The 13281-nt window shown below is 41.5% G+C and overlaps 1 long non-coding RNA gene across 2 annotated transcripts in view; it reads left to right on the top strand.

The window, feature by feature from the left end:
• Positions 1–13281, top strand: part of LOC142826769 (uncharacterized) — a 61337-nt gene that overhangs the window by 12726 nt on the left and 35330 nt on the right. The window contains exons 2-4 of one of the 2 annotated variants that reach the window (XR_016348624.1): positions 5230–5344; positions 5949–6214; positions 7123–7473. This is a non-coding gene — a long non-coding RNA (uncharacterized LOC142826769). Of the gene's footprint in view, positions 1–5229; positions 5345–5948; positions 6215–7122; positions 7474–13281 lie in introns of those variants that run through there. The other variant, XR_016348625.1, reaches the window with a different exon arrangement.

The raw sequence follows: 13281 nt of genomic DNA, 5'->3' as shown, positions 1-13281 counted from the left end.
TGATCCTGCCTTGGGCAGGGGGATGGACTTGACCTCCTGAGGTCTCTTCCAGCTCTATGGTTCTATGAAACAAAGCGGAGACAGCTCAGAAATAGTGTGTTAAAATACTAAGAGTACAGTTTAATGGAAAGTGCAAAAGAAATTGAAAGCAAAAACCTTGTGGAAAATCTGTCACCTCCCACCCCAGAAAACCAGAACTAATTTTAAAGAAATATTTTACTATAACAAGACACACTAGACACTCTACCAAAAGAACTGGTGACAGTTGTATTTGAAAGAGGTACACTGAGGCACAGATCATAAAAGTTGTGATCAGGGCAGTTTGCCCATGACTTAGAGGAAAAACTAATTTGAAACTGCCAAATCTGAGCAGTATCCTACTGAGAAAAAGGCATAACGGAACTTTACCTCCCAAGAGCCGTGCAAGAGACAGAACAGACCTCAGGATTTTCTAGTCTGAGCACTTTATTTGAAAAAGAGTTTGTCTGGCTCACAAAAATCTCTCTCACCTAAGATATCAACCAGTGCTAGTACAAAACATGTTTCTCCATTCAGTCCTGACAGGCCCACAGGCAGACAACATTCAGACTGTAATATGAGACCTCGTTTGAAAGATAAACAGGTTGCTTATTGAGAAGCTGCGCACTACTGTAAGTGATAAGGTAGAGGATGAGCAGAAGTTGAGGAATGGAGCATGTGCGAAGGCAGTACAAATAAACAATTAGGATACCTGCTTATCAGTGTCTAAATCCAGTTGATGGAATAGCAAATGTATCATGGCTTTATTTCCAAATTTGTCACAGCCATGCCAAGTGTCTGTTCCTGTGCCATGTCCTATCAAAGATTGATGTGATAACGACGGCAGGAAAGGGGGCAACAGACTTGCTGGGCCCCTGGGGAAGATGTGGGGGGAATGTATCTGTGGTTCCAGAAGGGTATGTCTACACTACAGAGTTTTGTCGGAAATACAGTAGTGTTTCCGACAAAACTTGAACGTCCACACTGCAATTGCGTTCTTCCACACAAAAATTGAAAGAACAGAGGTTTTTTTCTGGCATTGGTAATCCTCATTCTATAAGGAAGAAAGCCTTTTTCTGAAAGAGCTCTTTCGCACAAAGGCGTGTGTGAACACGGAAGAGGGTGTTCTTTCACAAGAAGAGGAAAAAGCACGGGTGTCCTGGTGACCACTCCATCCGTAGCAATTACAGCTTACATGTGAGAGAGCATCCATTCAGTCTGGAGGCTCTCTTGAAAAAGCAGATCACTTTTTCAATACACTTTTTCAATGTGGACGCTCTCTTTCGGAAGAAGTTTTTTTGGAAGATCTCTTCTGAAAAAAGCTTCTTCCGAAACAAGCCTGTAATCTAGATGTAGCCGAAGAGGCGCTGGGCCCTCTACTCCCGCCTAACCCTGATAATTTATAACTGTTATTTCACAATATACTCATATTTTTGTGGATTTAAGGTGTTCAGAGCTGGCTATACAGCTATAGTGGAACTAATATGACTATAGAAACTTAATGTGAAATAAACTGAAGAAAGATGTAAAAGCTTCCACCCTCGGTATCAGAACTTGTGACAGAAGAGATGCCCAAAGCTTCACTTCAGAATAACTTTAGCTTTTTACAATGAAGGTGTAGCCATGTTGGTCCCATGATATTAGAGAGACACTTTTCTCTCATTGGATCAATACAAATAAAATGAGTTGGTCCAATAAAAGCTATTTTATTGTCTACCTTATCTGCTTGTTAATGTAAGCAGAATCTGAATGAGATCTCCACTGACATCTAATGATGAGCTGTGGAAGAGGATTTCAAGAGCTGATGTCCTTTGCAAGGCTAGATGCTCAGCATGATGGGTTTACTTGTTCCAAATGATAACTTTTTGCTGGTGTTGGATACCACGTCTCCTTGTTATAGGGGCAGAAATAATAAAGCATTATCTGTGATGTGTGAATTGAGGGCAACAGAGCTGTGCCTGGCATACTCTAGTGGAGGGACTCGCTCTCAACAGGACAGCATTCATTCGACAGGGGACATGGCTTCCAAAGCCAACTTATTTGAGAGGTTGGGGACAAGTATTTGTACCAGGTGGTGCAGGCCAGGCTGTGAACATCATGTGATCTTTCCATGATATAACAGCAGAGCTAAGTTAGACTCATCTGAGAATCTTGTTTCATGCTACAGACCTGAAATCACTGATGTCCAGGTCTCAATATTAGATCTACTTTGGAACAGAGTTTCTGATGCAAGAAGATTGCCTAGCATGCACCAGCTTCCCCACCTGCAACTGAAAACACTGAGAACTGGTTTAAGTGGGGGGAGAGGGGCCTGAAAACATCTGGGTGGAGCACCATGGCAAGCAGAGAGATTGGCAAGGAGCAGTGCAGCCAACAGGGTGATTGGTAAGGAGCAGCAAGCCCAGCAGCAGAACATGCAAGGTGCATCCTTACCTCCTGCCCTATGAAGGCTGGGAGGTGAATTCAGCAGTTGAACTTCTGAACTCTAGGGTTGCACTGACCAACAACAGCACTTGTGAGTGGAGTACAAAGAAGGGACAGGCATGTTAAAGGGACTTTCGGGCTGTTCATCTAAGAACCTGAGCAGAAAGGACACTGCCCAGCTTATTTGGGTTGGATCTTCTGGGCTCATGGTTTATGTTTATGAAGTCTCCTTGTGGCATTTTCCCAAATCCACACTGAATTACTTTTATTGACGTTTTTTGCTACACTCTGACTCCTGTGTTTGCAAGAAGGGAAGTACTGTCTGTGAGAGGCACCTAGGAGGTGACATGTAATTGTCCCAGGTCACCAAGTGTGGGCTTGAGCCAGTTTTGGTGTCCAGTTGTTGAAAATGTAGATACTGAACCTGGTCCTTGTTGTTGCCAGCTCAGTCCAGCAGAAGGGTTACGTTAGCTTAAGGAATTTGTGAATGACTTAAGTCAAATAGATGGACTGAATGTTATATTTTGTTTGTTAAAATATTGGGATGGCAATATATGTACCAGGAGGGTGTGTAAAAGTATGACGGGTAGTGGTATTATTTTGCAGCTTTAAAAACGAGTAATCCTATAGCAGCTTATAGACTAACAAATATATATTGAGCTTTCATGGGCAAAACTCACTTCTTCATATGTGCAGAGGGGGTGTGTTGTTCATAAGGGCATGTTTGGGTTAGATGTTCTTTTGTCGTATATCATAAGGATAAAAGGTCCCCAGAGAGAGTCAAAGGGACTTGTATATACTTTACAATAGAGCTTGTGCAAGCTGCATTTTTTAAGATTAAGTTTAATAAAACTCAGTATTAAGAGTGTCTGGTCTTGTCATGTAAGCTTATGATTGGTTTGTACACCTTCAGACTCTTCTATTCATAGTAAGAAATGAAGCAAGAAGGCAATAAGGTTACCAACTTTTCCAGATTGGCCTGAGTTTCCAGGAACTACAGATTAACCTTTAATGAAAGTTTGCCATGGGATGGAACTGCCGGGAATATATCCAAAGGGTACGTCTAGACTACAAGGCTCCATCGACGGAGCCATGTAGATTTGTTTGTTCGGCAAAGGGAAATGAAGCCGCGAATTAAATAATCGCGGCTTCATTTAAATTTAAATGGCTGCCCCGCTCTGCTGATCAGCTGTATGTCGGCAGATCGGGGCAGTCTGCACGCTCCCCTGTCAATATAAAAGCCCTTTATTGGCCTCCCCGGTAAACCTCATCCTACGAGGCATAATGGGGAGGTCGATAAAGGGCTTTCAGGTCGGCACGGGAGCGTCCAGACTAGCACGCTGAGACGACAAACAGCTGATCAGCTGTTTGACGGCTCAGCGTGGTAGCCATTTAAATTTAAATGAAGCCGCGATTATTTAAATCGCAGCTTCATTTTCCTCTGCCGATCAGCCTAATCTACATGGCTACAAAATGGGCAACCCAAGCAGGCAGAGTTGTAGGAAAGAGATCTATCTCAAGCATGCTGAGTGAACAGTGTTAATTCCTAAAACTATTCAGTTTGAGAGCTAGCAACTTGGCCTTTGCTTCCATTCTTGAACCTCTTGGTGTCACATTGAAATAGGTCCCTCTCAAAAACTGACCCACGTTCCATGGTGTAATTAGTCACAATACAGGTTGAACCTCCCTGGTTCAGGACCCTGGGAATCTGACTGATCCTGAACCACGGAATTTGCCAAACCAAGGAAGGTCAATACTGGCCTGTCTACTGCTCTGGGGTTCTGCTCTGGTGGCAGCAGAATGGGTGGCATTGGCAGAATAAGATGGGTAGGACATTCAGGGAAAGAGGCATGATGGCTGCAGAGCCCCATGATCAGGGGCCAGGAGTGGAGCCTCATGACCACCGGGGCTGTGTTCTTGGCCCCCACTGCCATCCACAGGGCTGTGCTCCTGGCCTCTGGGCTCAGTACCTACTCTGCCTTTTCCACTAAGCACCCCCTATTGCCCCCTTTTCCTTCTACCTCCCTGAGCTCAAGTGCCTCAAATGATCTATTTACAACACTCTGGGAGGGTGGGGCACAAATTAGTGAGCATGGAGACCCAGCTTTTCTTCTTGAGTTCTCTAGCCCCAGAGCACCTGTAGGGATGCTGGACCAGGGATGTTGCTGGACAATGGAAGTCCAGTTTATAGAGATACAACCTGTATACAAAGAATAGCTCAACCATGTGGTATAATTATCCTTCAATTCATTTGTCAGGGCCTGTAAATACAAAGCTGAGTTTCAGAGTTCTAGCCCATTGTTTCAGTGAGAGATGTTTAGAGAAAGTATGAAATCCTAGGTGAACACAGACTTTGTTGAATAATTCATAAAGCTGGAAAAATGTATACAATTTCAAGAGAAAATTAGCAGGGAGTGTAACTAGGAGTCATAAAAATTCAAGTGAGGATAAGTGGAATTCTAGGATTTTAAAGTTTTCAGGGCTGGTGGGAATAGCAGGAAGCAGTGGCAAGGAATCGTGGGAAGGAGAGCTAAAGGAACTTCGAAGAGAGAGAGAGACTGTGTGGTAGTTCTTTGGGTTGGGGTTAAACAGCCTTAGAAGAGGCCTAAAGAAGCAGTTTCAATCATTAAGTAAAGTTACATTACAGACTGACTGGCCAGAAAGTCATATGTAGGTTATTTCTGATGGGGAAACCAAGGGATGGCAGGACAGAAGAAAGAAGTATACTTGAATGAAGAGAAGCAAGGAGAGAGTGTGACCACACCTGTCGCTTACTTTGTCATCTAGAACCTGACCTGAAAGTGGACTGGAGAAGACTTGAGCTCTGATGTACCACCAGCTGGAGTTTAATTTACCAACAGGGAGATAAATGAAGACACACTTCCATTTTCATGGTATTAAGGTAAGGCACTGTAACAATGTAGCACTGAAGGTGGGGATAGAAGGGTAACATTATTTTTGTATGAGATCCCATAATATTCCCATTTATATCAGTGATCACAGTAATAAAGTACATGTTTCCCCCCACAGCTTTGCCTGCCCATTGCATCACATATGACTTATGAAACAGACCTTTAGGCCTTTACTAAAGTACAAAATTATGCACAAATTTTATATAGGCCAAATGACTTGTTTTTTAAAAAAGGAATAGAACATTGTCAATATAATAGAAAAATGCCTGAATCCCAAAACACGCATTGATAACTGGGGGAAAATTGTTTTGGTAGTTGTACAGAATGTCACAACTGCTGTAACGAGATTGGTGAAAGAGACATTATTTCTAGGGAGAAAGAGGTTTAATGCATGTAGGCATTTTTATACGGAAAATAAAAACCTGTCAACAAATACATAGCAACAGAATATATTATATATATTCTTTATCCCTCTAGTATATGTAATTACATCTCGTCTATGTAATTTCAATTATAAAACCTCATAGGTTTTTCTCAAAAAAATTGCATTATGTAGATAATAGCTAGCTATCTCTCCTCTTTTTCCTTCTGCAGAATCTATCCACCCCAGAGTCTCACATATCAAGAAGGTATCACCTTTGTGGGGCACTAGATTGAATGGACTAACTCATTATGTTGCCAAGATATACATGGTACTGCTGAAAAGTATATAATAACTTTGAAAACCATTAATGAGAAGTTTATGGTAGTCATAGACTCAGACATTTCTAGGTCACCAAGATGTCTGCTGTCAAGAGTTCCCAAGCCTCTAGATGATGCTGTAAAGAAAGATTCGCTCACTGTACCTGCACACAGAGAAAGTGAGTACTTTAGCCTATTTCTTTGCTAGCTTGGTTTCGTATCTGTTTTGTAAAAGCTGCTGGAAAGCATCAGAGATTTAGCTGCCAGGTCTGAACTGCAGGGGTGGAATTGGCAGTAGTAAAAGCAAAAAGATTCAGCAAATAAAAGATAATATAGATTGTCTCCTGGTGTGCCTGTTTTCAAATTACTGTGTTTAAATGAACTTCTTGTTCTGCAAACTGTCTTTAATCTCTTGCTTGCTGGCCTCCAGTGACCTTTGCCTGATTTACTTTCCTTTTTTATTCTCCTGGCATTGCAAACTTTTATCTGCTGTCTAGTGACTTAAATATGGGTAAATACAGTGCATTCTTTTTATCCTCTTGGAAGCTTGAATTTTTGATTTTCTAGCCATTTGGATAATAAAGCAGAATGAGTTGCTATGCTCTGTTTCATATAGCACTGTGCATGATTTTGGTTTAGAGAATACAAAGGTTTGTCTAATATTTCTTCTATACTTTTTTCTTCCACTGCTTCTGACAATGAAAAGACTGTTTATTTTAAAATAATTCAAAAGGTAACATTGAAAAGTTGGTGTTAATTTTCCTTTAACTGTCCACCCCCTCATCCACATATTATGACTTTGTCTGCAGAATTTAAAATAAAATGTAACTAACTTATCCTTTCTAATGTATGTAATTTGAATTATTTTTAAGTACTTTTATCTAAATATGGGTGTTTGTCAATATTTGTCCATAGGACTATCATGCATTTGTAACAACTTTCATTAGAGGGGTTACCGGTTCAGTGTAGGTTGTTTTCTTTAATTCATTCCTGGAATTTGAGGGTAACATACAAGGCCTGATCTAAAACCCATGGAAGCCAATGAGACTCTAGATAAGATCCGTGTTTTTCTCATCTGTATCCACAGCTCGCTGAGCCAAAATACAAATTGGGAGAACGGCAGAAATAGTATGCTGAGCTCTTAAGAGGGACCTTCATGTTCAAGCAACATCATCTTCTCCCTGGTGGTCAGTGTTGCATTGATCAAATTGAGAAAAAGTGTGTCTAAAACTTCTCAGCCAGAGGAAAGGCCCTTTCCAGGCAAAAGGAGAAAAGTAAAAAGGGGAGTCCCATTTAAGCCGCACCCTTTTCCCCGCCTAAAAAAGGAAATTTTTCTAGTGTGTGAAATGGCAAATCTAAAACTTTTACTCTTCAGTAACTTTGTGCAAAGTGCCAGGAGTTGTACTGACAATGCACAGGAGAAGGATATCTAGGTAAGGCAGAGCTCCTGAAGTTCTTCTACACTAAAACATCAATTTTTTTTAATTGGCAGTTAACATGGAGACAGCAGCCGGGGGACCATAGTCAAGAAGAATGGTAGGAAGTAGTAGGAAGAAAATCTGCTAGTTCCTTGAGTAAAATAATCAAAGGTTGAGAGCTCCTGTTACAAGGACAATTAAAAGTAGGTCAGAAGAAAATACAAAATAAAACTTGCAAGTTATAAGACAAGTAGCATCATTTAGAGGTTAGAGCAAAGGACTGGAATGCAACCGACCTAGATTTTGTTCTCTGCTTTATTAACATGCTCTTGCCTCCATCTCACTTACTTACATTGGCTCCCATTATTGTGCTGTATGAGTATCTCACCATTTTCAGTATGTTTATCCTCAACGCTCCTGGGAGCTATTATCTTTGTAATAGAAATGGGGATTGAAAACACAGATGTGATTTGCCTAAGGTACAAGGGAAGTGAACCAGAGTGTCTTCAGAATCTGACTCGCCTTCTTTCCTCTCCTTCCCCACCTTAGTTAAGTAGGTTATGCCCCCTTCCAGTAGATATTTACATAACATTCATCCCATTTATGTCTGAGCTATTCAGTTTAACATTGTGCTGGTCATACAGTTCAGTATGTACTTAAGTTTTTGCAGGATAAGGATGTAAACTTTCTGACTCTTCCCTCCCTCCCCCATCAGTAATTTGATCACAATAAACTATCATGGCTATCTGACAGAAACATTGTAAGACTGTATACCTTGTACAGTAAAACTGCAATTGTCTGGCATCTAGTGGTCCAGCACTCCTGATAGTCCGGCACCAACTGGACCCCGGAAGTGCTCCGGCCAGCCATACAATTCAAGCTGCTCTGCCCTGGCTTCCCCAAGTCCACCGCTTGTCAGTTTCAGCAGCGGTGGACTTGGGGAAGCCCTGAGGTAGAGCACTCCAGCTGCTCTGCCCTCAGCTTCCCCAAGTCCGCTGCTTCTGAAACTGACCAGCGGCTGACTTGGGGAAGCCGGGGGCAAAGCAACTGGGGTGCTGCAGGGTTGGTCCCACAGCGCCTCCCTCTCCCACGCTGCGCAATTCCTCGTCGACCCCCCCACTCCCACCCAGATCCCTCATAGCCCCCCTTCCAGTACTCCAGCATATCTGTTAATCCGGCACCCCCTGGGTCCTAAAGGTGCCGGATTATCGGAAATTTACTGTAATAGGTTAAGAATGTTGTAAGGTGTGCTAAGTTAGTTGTGTGATTATTTTATTATAAGTGAATGCCACCTGCTTTTTCTGTACATCCTAGCAGATTTTAAATGGAGCAGAAGAGGGGGGGAAGAAGAAATGTTGAAGAGCATATTTTCACCTTCTCATACTCCGCTTGCTTCTGCTTGGAAAGGGAAAAAAATGAAAAGCATTAAATGAAAGGGATTGAGTGAATCACAGAACTGAGGGAAAGGAGATGTATGAAATAAAATGTGCTCCCTATAAGAGACAGCAAGTAAAAATAAAGATGAAAAAACAGGTGTGGATATCAGAACTGCTGAAATAGGCAAGGTTGCTCATATTTAAATTAGAAGGTGCCCACATATTGATTTTTTTCCCCTTCTGGAAACAAGCAATCTGTGCTCTGAGTAAAACTGATGCCATAGAAACAAGGAAGAAAAGCTAACAACAGAGTAAAAATAAAGTGGGAAATAGTATGTTCGGCAAGTCCCACAGTTTAACTTGAATTCTGCCTTCTATGGGTCTTAAGTTGCCCTTTTTTGTCTTATTTTCTCACTCCTTGGACAAGCTATTACTTTGTGCCTGACTTTTTAAAATCATTCATTTCATAAAGAAGGAGCTTATTGCTCTTTCAGGGTATGTCTACACTACCCCGCTAGTTCGAACTAGCGGGATAATGTAGGCATACCGCACTTGCAAATGAAGCCCGGGATTTGAATTTCCTGGGCTTCATTTGCATAAGCCGGGCGCCGCCATTTTTAAATCCCGGCTGGTTCGAACCCCGTGCCGCGTGGCTACACGCGGCACAAACTAGGTAGTTTGAACTAGGAAGCCTAGTTCAAACTACCGTTACTCCTTGTGGAATGAGGAGTAACGGTAGTTCGAACTAGGAAGCCTAGTTCGAACTACCTAGTTCGTGCCGCGTGTAGCCGCGCGGCACAGGGTTCGAACCAGCCGGGATTTAAAAATGGCGGTGCCCGGCTTATGCAAATGAAGCCCGGGAAATTCAAATCCCGGGTTTCATTTGCAAGTGCGGTATGCCTACATTACCACCCTAGTTCGAAATAGGAGGGTAGTGCAGACATACCCTCACTTTTGAATTTCTTCTAAAATAAACTTGATACCAAACTCCCTGACTGGAATATCTGACACAGGTAAGGAAACAGATTTCATTTCAGGGAGCTGTTTATATGTTAGGAATATACTACTTGGAGTGGCAGATGCTCCTAGCCTGATTTTCAGAGGTTCTGAGCACCTGGATCTCTCTGAATTTAACAGAAGTTGAAAGGGCTCAGCACCTCTGATAAGCCACTGGCAGCTCCTCTCCTTTAGGCATATGCCTACACTACATGCTAGGGAGGGGTGGGGGAACCTTTTTGGGTGGGCGGCCGCTGATCCACAGAAAAATTGTCATGGGCTGCACACAAGTGAAGCAAAAAAACCAGAACCAATCCTCACTGTCATGGCTCCCAACTGAGAAGCAGGAAGCCACTCCTAAAATTCCCCTTGCACACCAGAGCCTCGTTGAAGCCATGCTAGTAGATTTTTTTTGTGCTCCAACTCCCTCCAGTACTGGGGGAGGGGCGGGGAGCCCTGAGCCTCAGGAGCTGGATCCAGGTAAGTCAGGAGCCACATCCAGCCCCTGGGCCTTAGGTTCTCCACCACTGTGGGGTGCAACATCCATGCTCATGTATTCATACTCACACTAGCTCTCATTGAGCGAACACAAATATAAATAGCAATGTAGTACAGGTGGTAGCTGGGGCAACATACCTTAATCATGCTGATCACCCAACCCCCTGAAACCAGTGGGTATGTAGTTAGTGTGGTAAGGCAGTGCCACTGTCTGTACTACCATAGCAATTTATATCTGAACAATATCAATGAGCACAAGTATGTGAACATCATGAGCAAGGGAATTGTATACCTAGCCTGTAATGTAGCCATAGCCTGGAACATATGAACAGCCATACTGAGTCAGACCAAAGGCCAATCTATCCCATAAGTCTGATCTCCAGAATACCATAGATCATAATTAATTCATTGATTGTTATTTGAGCTAGAGTAAATCTTTTAGAAGAAAAATCCAATCCTGATTTAAGAATTGCTAGTAATGGGGAATCCAATGCAATCTTTAGTAGGTTGTTCCAGTGGTGATTTAACTGTCACTGTTAAAAGATTATGCCTTATTTATAGAGCTGTAAATTAACGCACATTAATGCCTGCAATTAACGCAAGGAAGAATTAACACGTTAAAAAAATTAATGCATGTTAATATGCAGCAGCAGCATTTCAAAGGGGCAGTGTTATTCAGCTGACCCCGGGCTCGCCATGGTGTATCCAAGGGGCAGCACAACATGGAGCCTGGGGTCAGCTGGAGTCCCCAGCTGACCCTGGGCTCCATGCAGGCTGCCCCTTTGAAATGCTGCAGTGTCCCGTTTCAAAGGGGCAGCGCCACACAGAGCCTGGGATCAACACTATACACTTTGTATTCTGTGTTGTAATTGAAATCAATATATTTGAAGATGTAGAAAACATCTAAAATATTTAAGTAGATAGTGTTCTTATTATTGTTTAACAGCGCAATTAATCGTGATTAATTTTTTAATTGTATGATTAAGCATGATTAATTTTTTAATTGTTTGACAACCCTACTTATTTACAGTTTGAATTTGTTGACCTTATGTAACTCTGAATTGAGCTTGAGACCTCGTGCATGAGCATTGTGCTCATGGGAGCATTGTGCATGAGCCTCTACCATGCAAGCTAAAAGGCAGTGGCGTTAGCTAAAGCTGTAGTACAGACTCATTATTCCTTCTGTAAGGACTTGTTTACACTAGGAAATTATTTTGAAATAGTTATTTTGGGAGTTATTTCAAAATAAGTTATTTCAAAAGAGTGTGTCAACAATACAGAGAAGCCTCAGAATTAATCTGAGTCAGGCTCCCTTAATGTGGGTGGGCTACTTCAACTTAGAGCCCCAGAAAGCACTGGAGAGTAATTACTTTGAATGTTTCTGGAGAGTAGTTATTTCAAAATGGCAGCACTGGAGCATCCATACTACCACTATTTCAAAATAACTATTTCAAAATAAGTGTTATTCCTTGTGGAAAACAGGAGTTATTTTGAAATAACCAGACCCTTATTTCCAAATAATGGGCTTGGTAGTGTGAACGCTCTGCTTGTTATTTCGAAATAAGGGGAGTTACTTCAAAATAACTCCCTAGTGTAGACCAGGGCTAAGTGGTCTCAGTGACACTAGATGGGACAGTACCCAGACCCCGGGCTCCATGCTGTGATGCCAATTTGAAATGCTGCGTGCACCCCAGGGTTCCCTATATTCTTTGTTCCTAAACGTGTAATGTTACATTTTTCTGTATTAAAATGCACAGCTTTCTTGCATCCAGCATTTCCAAGCATTGTAGATTGCTCTGTATCAGTGTCCTGTCCTCTTCATTATTTACTCCTATCAGAGATCTTTTTATGTTCTCATCCTGGTTGCTGATAAAAATGTTAGGTAGTGTAAGATCAAAAAACTGATTCCTGTGGGACCCCACAGGTAACATACCTGCTCAGTGATTCCTCATTTACAGTTACATTTTTATGCCTATCAGTCTGTGTTTAATCAATTTGTCACATTAATTTTGTATTCACTTTTTGTAATCAAAATGTTGTGTGGCACCAAGTCAAATGTCTTCTAGAAGTCTATTACATCAACATTATTGCCATCAACACCATCAAACAGAGTTGTAATTCCACCTTAAAAGATATCTAGTTAGAAAATATCTATTTTCCATAAGCCCATTTTGATAGGTATTATAACTAATGCCATACTTTAATTCTCTATTAGTCAAGACTTATATCATCTACTCATTATCACTCTATTTTCCCTGGGATCAACATCAGGATAACAGCCCTGTTATTGTCTAGGAAGTCCTGTATACTTCTTATATATTGGCACAACATTAACTTTATTTCAGTGTCCTGGAACTCCACATTGTTTCATTAAACCATTTAAACTCAACATTAACAGTCCCTCTGAACTCCTTGGCTGGCTCTTTAAAAACTCTTGGATTTAGGCTACTCAGACCTTCTTTAAAAGATCTTTAATAGCTGCTGTTTAACATCTCTCTGAGCTACTGTTGGACTGGAAAATATTTCATCTTACTCCTATGATATATCTGCTTTTTCCCAAAACATAAAAGACTTATTTGTTAAACACCTTCTTCCTTTTCTGCGCTTTATCTCCAATCCTACCATTTCCATCTGGCAATATACCATTCCCATTATTGGGATTCTTTTTGTTCCAAATATGCTTAACAAAAAACTCTTCTTTATTGTACTTAACTCTGTTATATTGAGATTCACAGTGGAATATATCTGGAAAAAACTTAATTTTATGTCAAATATCAAGGTATGAAAGTGGTACAAAACTCTTTGTTCCACTCTGCCTAGGCTTTGAGTGTATCTAAGGTTGGAAAAAGACAAAATTGACCGTACACAAGACTAAGGAAGTACAGTGGAAGCTACCATAATGAGAGATTCAGCCATTCGCATTAATGCCCATTGTGTGATTCTCTGTATGTGAAGCTT

Source organism: Pelodiscus sinensis, chromosome 2, assembly GCF_052426305.1.
Source record: "Pelodiscus sinensis isolate ZL-2025 chromosome 2, ASM5242630v1, whole genome shotgun sequence".
Classification (NCBI taxonomy): Eukaryota; Metazoa; Chordata; order Testudines; family Trionychidae; genus Pelodiscus; species Pelodiscus sinensis.
This window is presented reverse-complemented; position numbering and strand designations above follow the sequence as displayed.